Raw genomic sequence first — 11383 nt, 5'->3', positions numbered from 1 at the left:
TGTGCTAAATAAACTGACTTTCTGCTTCACAACCACTATTGTACGTTCAGAGAGTTAAATCCATTTACACGCCGGCTGGCGGTAATATTTTTTGGGTGATTAGTGCATTCCAGTGACATAAACGTACAGTTTACAGCCAACGACAAGCTGCAATTGACCGATTGTGCTAAATAAACTGACTTTCTGCTTCACAACCACTATTGTACGTTCAAAGAGTTAGATCCATTTACACGCCGGGTGGCGGTAATATTTTTTGGGTGATTAGTGCATTCCAGTGACATAAACGTACAGTTTCCAGCCAACGGCAAGCTGCAATTGACCGATTGTGCTAAATAAACTGACTTTCTGCTTCACAACCACTATTGTACGTTCAGAGAGTTAAATCCATTTACACGCCGGCTGGCGGTAATATTTTTTGGGTGATTAGTGCATTCCAGTGACATAAACGTACAGTTTACAGCCAACGACAAGCTGCAATTGACCGATTGTGCTAAATAAACTGACTTTCTGCTTCACAACCATTATTGTACGTTCAAAGAGTTAGATCCATTTACACGCCGGGTGGCGGTAATATTTTTTGGGTGATTAGTGCATTCCAGTGACATAAACGTACAGTTTCCAGCCAACGGCAAGCTGCAATTGACCGATTGTGCTAAATAAACTGACTTTCTGCTTCACAACCACTATTGTACGTTCAAAGAGTTAAATCCATTTACACGCCGGGTGGCGGTAATATTTTTTGGGTGATTAGTGCATTCCAGTGACATAAACGTACAGTTTCCAGCCAACGGCAAGCTGCAATTGACCGATTGTGCTAAATAAACTGATTTCTGCTTCACAACCACTATTGTACGTTCAAAGAGTTAAATCCATTTACACGCCGGCTGGCGGTAATATTTTTTGGGTGATTAGTGCATTCCAGTGACAGAAACGTACAGTTTCCAGCCAACGGCAAGCTGCAATTGACCGATTGTGTACAATAAACTGACTTTCTGCTTCACAACCACTATTATACGTTCAAAGAGTTAAATCCATTTACACGCCGGGTGGCGGTAATATTTTTTGGGTGATTAGTGCATTCCAGTGACACAAACGTACAGTTTCCAGCCAACGGCAAGCTGCAATTGACCGATTGTGTACAATAAACTGACTTTCTGCTTCACAACCACTATTGTACGTTCAAAGAGTTAGATCCATTTACACGCCGGCTGGCGGTAATATTTTTTGGGTGATTAGTGCATTCCAGTGACATAAACGTACAGTTTCCAGCCAACGGCAAGCTGCAATTGACCGATTGTGCTAAATAAACTGACTTTCTGCTTCACAACCACTATTGTACATTCAAAGAGTTAAATCCATATACACGCCGGGTGGCGGTAATATTTTTTGGGTGATTAGTGCATTCCAGTGACATAAACGTACAGTTTCCAGCCAACGGCAAGCTGCAATTGACCGATTGTGCTAAATAAACTGACTTTCTGCTTCACAACCACTATTGTACGTTCAAAGAGTTAGATCCATTTACACGCCGGGTGGCGGTAATATTTTTTGGGTGATTAGTGCATTCCAGTGACATAAACGTACAGTTTCCAGCCAACGGCAAGCTGCAATTGACCGATTGATTATGCTAAATAAACTGACTTTCTGCTTCACAACCACTATTGTACGTTCAAAGAGTTAGATCCATTTACACGCCGGGTGGCGGTAATATTTTTTGGGTGATTAGTGCATTCCAGTGACATAAACGTACAGTTTCCAGCCAACATCAAGCTGCAATTGACCGATTGTGCTAAATAAACTGACTTTCTGCTTCACAACCACTATTGTACGTTCAAAGAGTTAAATCCATTTACACGCCGGCTGGCGGTAATATTTTTTGGGTGATTAGTGCATTCCAGTGACATAAACGTACAGTTTCCAGCCAACGGCAAGCTGCAATTGACCGATTGTGCTAAATAAACTGACTTTCTGCTTCACAACCACTATTGTACGTTCAAAGAGTTAAATCCATTTACACGCCGGCTGGCGGTAATATTTTTTGGGTGATTAGTGCATTCCAGTGACATAAACGTACAGTTTCCAGCCAACGGCAAGCTGCAATTGACCGATTGTGCTAAATAAACTGACTTTCTGCTTCACAACCACTATTGTACGTTCAAAGAGTTAAATCCATTTACACGCCGGCTGGCGGTAATATTTTTTGGGTGATTAGTGCATTCCAGTGACATAAACGTACAGTTTCCAGCCAACGGCAAGCTGCAATTGACCGATTGTGTACAATAAACTGACTTTCTGCTTCACAACCACTATTGTACGTTCAAAGAGTTAGATCCATTTACACGCCGGGTGGCGGTAATATTTTTTGGGTGATTAGTGCATTCCAGTGACATAAACGTACAGTTTCCAGCCAACGGCAAGCTGCAATTGACCAATTGTGCTAAATAAACTGACTTTCTGCTTCACAACCACTATTGTACGTTCAAAGAGTTAATTCCATTTACACGCCGGCTGGCGGTAATATTTTTTGGGTGATTAGTGCATTCCAGTGACATAAACGTACAGTTTCCAGCCAACGGCAAGCTGCAATTGACCGATTGTGCTAAATAAACTGATTTCTGCTTCACAACCACTATTGTACATTCAAAGAGTTAAATCCATTTACACGCCGGCTGGCGGTAATATTTTTTGGGTGATTAGTGCATTCCAGTGACAGAAACGTACAGTTTCCAGCCAACGGCAAGCTGCAATTGACCGATTGTGTACAATAAACGGACTTTCTGCTTCACAACCACTATTGTACGTTCAAAGAGTTAAATCCATTTACACGCCGGGTGGCGGTAATATTTTTTGGGTGATTAGTGCATTCCAGTGACACAAACGTACAGTTTCCAGCCAACGGCAAGCTGCAATTGACCGATTGTGTACAATAAACTGACTTTCTGCTTCACAACCACTATTGTACGTTCAAAGAGTTAGATCCATTTACACGCCGGGTGGCGGTAATATTTTTTGGGTGATTAGTGCATTCCAGTGACATAAACGTACAGTTTCCAGCCAACGGCAAGCTGCAATTGACCGATTGTGCTAAATAAACTGACTTTCTGCTTCACAACAACTATTGTACGTTCAAAGAGTTAGATCCATTTACACGCCGGGTGGCGGTAATATTTTTTGGATGATTAGTGCATTCCAGTGACAGAAACGTACAGTTTCCAGCCAACGGCAAGCTGCAATTGATCGATTGTGCTAAATAAACTGACTTTCTGCTTCACAACCACTATTGTACGTTCAAAGAGTTAAATCCATTTACACGCCGGCTGGCGGTAATATTTTTTGGGTGATTAGTGCATTCCAGTGACAGAAACGTACAGTTTCCAGCCAACGGCAAGCTGCAATTGACCGATTGTGTACAATAAACTGACTTTCTGCTTCACAACCACTATTGTACGTTCAAAGAGTTAAATCCATTTACACGCCGGCTGGCGGTAATATTTTTTGGGTGATTAGTGCATTACAGTGACAGAAACGTACAGTTTCCAGCCAACGGCAAGCTGCAATTGACCGATTGTGCTAAATAAACTGACTTTCTGCTTCACAACCACTATTGTACGTTCAAAGAGTTAAATCCATATACACGCCGGGTGGCGGTAATATTTTTTGGGTGATTAGTGCATTCCAGTGACATAAACGTACAGTTTCCAGCCAACTGCAAGCTGCAATTGACCGATTGTGCTAAATAAACTGACTTTCTGCTTCACAACCACTATTGTACGTTCAAAGAGTTAGATCCATTTACACGCCGGGTGGCGGTAATATTTTTTGGGTGATTAGTGCATTCCAGTGACATAAACGTACAGTTTCCAGCCAACGGCAAGCTGCAATTGACCGATTGATTATGCTAAATAAACTGACTTTCTGCTTCACAACCACTATTGTACGTTCAAAGAGTTAGATCCATTTACACGCCGGGTGGCGGTAATATTTTTTGGGTGATTAGTGCATTCCAGTGACATAAACGTACAGTTTCCAGCCAACGTCAAGCTGCAATTGACCGATTGTGCTAAATAAACTGACTTTCTGCTTCACAACCACTATTGTACGTTCAAAGAGTTAAATCCATTTACACGCCGGCTGGCAGTAATATTTTTTGGGTGATTAGTGCATTCCAGTGACATAAACGTACAGTTTCCAGCCAACGGCAAGCTGCAATTGACCGATTGTGCTAAATAAACTGACTTTCTGCTTCACAACCACTATTGTACGTTCAAAGAGTTAAATCCATTTACACGCCGGCTGGCAGTAATATTTTTTGGGTGATTAGTGCATTCCAGTGACAGAAACGTACAGTTTACAGCCAACGACAAGCTGCAATTGACCGATTGTGCTAAATAAACTGACTTTCTGCTTCACAACCACTATTGTACGTTCAAAGAGTTAGATCCATTTACACGCCGGGTGGCGGTAATATTTTTTGGGTGATTAGTGCATTCCAGTGACATAAACGTACAGTTTCCAGCCAACGTCAAGCTGCAATTGACCGATTGTGCTAAATAAACTGACTTTCTGCTTCACAACCACTATTGTACGTTCAAAGAGTTAAATCCATTTACACGCCGGCTGGCGGTAATATTTTTTGGGTGATTAGTGCATTCCAGTGACATAAACGTACAGTTTCCAGCCAACGGCAAGCTGCAATTGACCGATTGTGCTAAATAAACTGACTTTCTGCTTCACAACCACTATTGTACGTTCAAAGAGTTAAATCCATTTACACGCCGGCTGGCGGTAATATTTTTTGGGTGATTAGTGCATTCCAGTGACAGAAACGTACAGTTTCCAGCCAACGGCAAGCTGCAATTGACCGATTGTGCTAAATAAACTGGCTTTCTGCTTCACAACCACTATTGTACGTTCAGAGAGTTAAATCCATTTACACGCCGGCTGGCGGTAATATTTTTTGGGTGATTAGTGCATTCCAGTGACATAAACGTACAGTTTACAGCCAACGACAAGCTGCAATTGACCGATTGTGCTAAATAAACTGACTTTCTGCTTCACAACCATTATTGTACGTTCAAAGAGTTAGATCCATTTACACGCCGGGTGGCGGTAATATTTTTTGGGTGATTAGTGCATTCCAGTGACATAAACGTACAGTTTCCAGCCAACGGCAAGCTGCAATTGACCGATTGTGCTAAATAAACTGACTTTCTGCTTCACAACCACTATTGTACGTTCAAAGAGTTAAATCCATTTACACGCCGGGTGGCGGTAATATTTTTTGGGTGATTAGTGCATTCCAGTGACATAAACGTACAGTTTCCAGCCAACGGCAAGCTGCAATTGACCGATTGTGCTAAATAAACTGATTTCTGCTTCACAACCACTATTGTACGTTCAAAGAGTTAAATCCATTTACACGCCGGCTGGCGGTAATATTTTTTGGGTGATTAGTGCATTCCAGTGACAGAAACGTACAGTTTCCAGCCAACGGCAAGCTGCAATTGACCGATTGTGTACAATAAACTGACTTTCTGCTTCACAACCACTATTGTACGTTCAAAGAGTTAAATCCATTTACACGCCGGGTGGCGGTAATATTTTTTGGGTGATTAGTGCATTCCAGTGACACAAACGTACAGTTTCCAGCCAACGGCAAGCTGCAATTGACCGATTGTGTACAATAAACTGACTTTCTGCTTCACAACCACTATTGTACGTTCAAAGAGTTAGATCCATTTACACGCCGGCTGGCGGTAATATTTTTTGGGTGATTAGTGCATTCCAGTGACATAAACGTACAGTTTCCAGCCAACGGCAAGCTGCAATTGACCGATTGTGCTAAATAAACTGACTTTCTGCTTCACAACCACTATTGTACGTTCAAAGAGTTAGATCCATTTACACGCCGGGTGGCGGTAATATTTTTTGGGTGATTAGTGCATTCCAGTGACATAAACGTACAGTTTCCAGCCAACGGCAAGCTGCAATTGACCGGTTGTGCTAAATAAACTGACTTTCTGCTTCACAACCACTATTGTACGTTCAAAGAGTTAGATCCATTTACACGCCGGGTGGCGGTAATATTTTTTGGGTGATTAGTGCATTCCAGTGACATAAACGTACAGTTTCCAGCCAACGGCAAGCTGCAATTGACCGATTGTGCTAAATAAACTGACTTTCTGCTTCACAACCACTATTGTATGTTCAAAGAGTTAAATCCATTTACACGCCGGCTGGCGGTAATATTTTTTGGGTGATTAGTGCATTCCAGTGACAGAAACGTACAGTTTCCAGCCAACGGCAAGCTGCAATTGACCGATTGTGCTAAATAAACTGACTTTCTGCTTCACAACCACTATTGTACGTTCAAAGAGTTAGATCCATTTACACGCCGGCTGGCGGTAATATTTTTTGGGTGATTAGTGCATTCCAGTGACATAAACGTACAGTTTCCAGCCAACGGCAAGCTGCAATTGACCGATTGATTATGCTAAATAAACTGACTTTCTGCTTCACAACCACTATTGTACGTTCAAAGAGTTAGATCCATTTACACGCCGGGTGGCGGTAATATTTTTTGGGTGATTAGTGCATTCCAGTGACATAAACGTACAGTTTTCAGCCAACGTCAAGCTGCAATTGACCGATTGTGCTAAATAAACTGACTTTCTGCTTCACAACCACTATTGTACGTTCAAAGAGTTAGATCCATTTACACGCCGGGTGGCGGTAATATTTTTTGGGTGATTAGTGCATTCCAGTGACATAAACGTACAGTTTCCAGCCAACGGCAAGCTGCAATTGACCGATTGTGCTAAATAAACTGACTTTCTGCTTCACAACCACTATTGTATGTTCAAAGAGTTAAATCCATTTACACGCCGGCTGGCGGTAATATTTTTTGGGTGATTAGTGCATTCCAGTGACAGAAACGTACAGTTTCCAGCCAACGGCAAGCTGCAATTGACCGATTGTGCTAAATAAACTGACTTTCTGCTTCACAACCACTACTGTACGTTCAAAGAGTTAGATCCATTTACACGCCGGCTGGCGGTAATATTTTTTGGGTGATTAGTGCATTCCAGTGACATAAACGTACAGTTTCCAGCCAACGGCAAGCTGCAATTGACCGATTGATTATGCTAAATAAACTGACTTTCTGCTTCACAACCACTATTGTACGTTCAAAGAGTTAGATCCATTTACACGCCGGGTGGCGGTAATATTTTTTGGGTGATTAGTGCATTCCAGTGACATAAACGTACAGTTTCCAGCCAACGTCAAGCTGCAATTGACCGATTGTGCTAAATAAACTGACTTTCTGCTTCACAACCACTATTGTACGTTCAAAGAGTTAAATCCATTTACACGCCGGCTGGCGGTAATATTTTTTGGGTGATTAGTGCATTCCAGTGACATAAGCGTACAGTTTCCAGCCAACGGCAAGCTGCAATTGACCGATTGTGCTAAATAAACTGACTTTCTGCTTCACAACCACTATTGTACGTTCAAAGAGTTAAATCCATTTACACGCCGGCTGGCGGTAATATTTTTTGGGTGATTAGTGCATTCCAGTGACAGAAACGTACAGTTTCCAGCCAACGGCAAGCTGCAATTGACCGATTGTGCTAAATAAACTGACTTTCTGCTTCACAACCACTATTGTACGTTCAAAGAGTTAGATCCATTTACACGCCGGCTGGCGGTAATATTTTTTGGGTGATTAGTGCATTCCAGTGACATAAACGTACAGTTTCCAGCCAACGGCAAGCTGCAATTGACCGATTGATTATGCTAAATAAGCTGACTTTCTGCTTCACAACCACTATTGTACGTTCAAAGAGTTAGATCCATTTACACGCCGGGTGGCGGTAATATTTTTTGGGTGATTACTGCATTCCAGTGACATAAACGTACAGTTTCCAGCCAACGTCAAGCTGCAATTGACCGATTGTGCTAAATAAACTGACTTTCTGCTTCACAACCACTATTGTACGTTCAAAGAGTTAAATCCATTTACACGCCGGCTGGCGGTAATATTTTTTGGGTGATTAGTGCATTCCAGTGACATAAACGTACAGTTTCCAGCCAACGGCAAGCTGCAATTGACCGATTGTGCTAAATAAACTGACTTTCTGCTTCACAACCACTATTGTACGTTCAAAGAGTTAAATCCATTTACACGCCGGGTGGCGGTAATATTTTTTGGGTGATTAGTGCATTCCAGTGACAGAAACGTACAGTTTCCAGCCAACGGCAAGCTGCAATTGACCGATTGTGCTAAATAAACTGACTTTCTGCTTCACAACCACTATTGTACGTTCAAAGAGTTAAATCCATTTACACGCCGGCTGGCGGTAATATTTTTTGGGTGATTAGTGCATTCCAGTGACATAAACGTACAGTTTACAGCCAACGACAAGCTGCAATTGACCGATTGTGCTAAATAAACTGACTTTCTGCTTCACAACCACTATTGTACGTTCAAAGAGTTAGATCCATTTACACGCCGGGTGGCGGTAATATTTTTTGGGTGATTAGTGCATTCCAGTGACATAAACGTACAGTTTCCAGCCAAGGTCAAGCTGCAATTGACCGATTGTGCTAAATAAACTGACTTTCTGCTTCACAACCACTATTGTACGTTCAAAGAGTTAAATCCATTTACACGCCGGCTGGCGGTAATATTTTTTGGGTGATTAGTGCATTCCAGTGACATAAACGTACAGTTTCCAGCCAACGGCAAGCTGCAATTGACCGATTGTGCTAAATAAACTGACTTTCTGCTTCACAACCACTATTGTACGTTCAAAGAGTTAAATCCATTTACACGCCGGCTGGCGGTAATATTTTTTGGGTGATTAGTGCATTCCAGTGACAGAAACGTACAGTTTCCAGCCAACGGCAAGCTGCAATTGACCGATTGTGCTAAATAAACTGACTTTCTGCTTCACAACCACTATTGTACGTTCAAAGAGTTAAATCCATTTACACGCCGGCTGGCGGTAATATTTTTTGGGTGATTAGTGCATTCCAGTGACATAAACGTACAGTTTCCAGCCAACGGCAAGCTGCAATTGACCGATTGTGTACAATAAACTGACTTTCTGCTTCACAACCACTATTGTACGTTCAAAGAGTTAGATCCATTTACACGCCGGGTGGCGGTAATATTTTTTGGGTGATTAGTGCATTCCAGTGACATAAACGTACAGTTTCCAGCCAACGGCAAGCTGCAATTGACCAATTGTGCTAAATAAACTGACTTTCTGCTTCACAACCACTATTGTACGTTCAAAGAGTTAATTCCATTTACACGCCGGCTGGCGGTAATATTTTTTGGGTGATTAGTGCATTCCAGTGACATAAACGTACAGTTTCCAGCCAACGGCAAGCTGCAATTGACCGATTGTGCTAAATAAACTGATTTCTGCTTCACAACCACTATTGTACATTCAAAGAGTTAAATCCATTTACACGCCGGCTGGCGGTAATATTTTTTGGGTGATTAGTGCATTCCAGTGACAGAAACGTACAGTTTCCAGCCAACGGCAAGCTGCAATTGACCGATTGTGTACAATAAACGGACTTTCTGCTTCACAACCACTATTGTACGTTCAAAGAGTTAAATCCATTTACACGCCGGGTGGCGGTAATATTTTTTGGGTGATTAGTGCATTCCAGTGACACAAACGTACAGTTTCCAGCCAACGGCAAGCTGCAATTGACCGATTGTGTACAATAAACTGACTTTCTGCTTCACAACCACTATTGTACGTTCAAAGAGTTAGATCCATTTACACGCCGGCTGGCGGTAATATTTTTTGGGTGATTAGTGCATTCCAGTGACATAAACGTACAGTTTCCAGCCAACGGCAAGCTGCAATTGACCGATTGTGCTAAATAAACTGACTTTCTGCTTCACAACCACTATTGTACGTTCAAAGAGTTAGATCCATTTACACGCCGGGTGGCGGTAATATTTTTTGGATGATTAGTGCATTCCAGTGACAGAAACGTACAGTTTCCAGCCAACGGCAAGCTGCAATTGATCGATTGTGCTAAATAAACTGACTTTCTGCTTCACAACCACTATTGTACGTTCAAAGAGTTAAATCCATTTACACGCCGGCTGGCGGTAATATTTTTTGGGTGATTAGTGCATTCCAGTGACAGAAACGTACAGTTTCCAGCCAACGGCACGCTGCAATTGACCGATTGTGCTAAATAAACTGACTTTCTGCTTCACAACCACTATTGTACGTTCAAAGAGTTAAATCCATATACACGCCGGGTGGCGGTAATATTTTTTGGGTGATTAGTGCATTCCAGTGACATAAACGTACAGTTTCCAGCCAACGGCAAGCTGCAATTGACCGATTGTGCTAAATAAACTGACTTTCTGCTTCACAACCACTATTGTACGTTCAAAGAGTTAGATCCATTTACACGCCGGGTGGCGGTAATATTTTTTGGGTGATTAGTGCATTCCAGTGACATAAACGTACAGTTTCCAGCCAACGGCAAGCTGCAATTGACCGATTGATTATGCTAAATAAACTGACTTTCTGCTTCACAACCACTATTGTACGTTCAAAGAGTTAGATCCATTTACACGCCGGGTGGCGGTAATATTTTTTGGGTGATTAGTGCATTCCAGTGACATAAACGTACAGTTTCCAGCCAACGTCAAGCTGCAATTGACCGATTGTGCTAAATAAACTGACTTTCTGCTTCACAACCACTATTGTACGTTCAAAGAGTTAAATCCATTTACACGCCGGCTGGCGGTAATATTTTTTGGGTGATTAGTGCATTCCAGTGACATAAACGTACAGTTTCCAGCCAACGGCAAGCTGCAATTGACCGATTGTGCTAAATAAACTGACTTTCTGCTTCACAACCACTATTGTACGTTCAAAGAGTTAAATCCATTTACACGCCGGCTGGCAGTAATATTTTTTGGGTGATTAGTGCATTCCAGTGACAGAAACGTACAGTTTACAGCCAACGACAAGCTGCAATTGACCGATTGTGCTAAATAAACTGACTTTCTGCTTCACAACCACTATTGTACGTTCAAAGAGTTAGATCCATTTACACGCCGGGTGGCGGTAATATTTTTTGGGTGATTAGTGCATTCCAGTGACATAAACGTACAGTTTCCAGCCAACGTCAAGCTGCAATTGACCGATTGTGCTAAATAAACTGACTTTCTGCTTCACAACCACTATTGTACGTTCAAAGAGTTAAATCCATTTACACGCCGGCTGGCGGTAATATTTTTTGGGTGATTAGTGCATTCCAGTGACATAAACGTACAGTTTCCAGCCAACGGCAAGCTGCAATTGACCGATTGTGCTAAATAAACTGACTTTCT

This window comes from Staurois parvus, unplaced genomic scaffold (assembly GCF_062004578.1).
Source record: "Staurois parvus isolate SC_StPar_1 unplaced genomic scaffold, SC_StPar_1.0 ptg000166l, whole genome shotgun sequence".
NCBI classification, from domain to species: Eukaryota; Metazoa; Chordata; class Amphibia; order Anura; family Ranidae; genus Staurois; species Staurois parvus.
The sequence above is the reverse complement of the archived record's forward strand: the minus strand, read 5'-3'. Positions refer to the sequence as shown.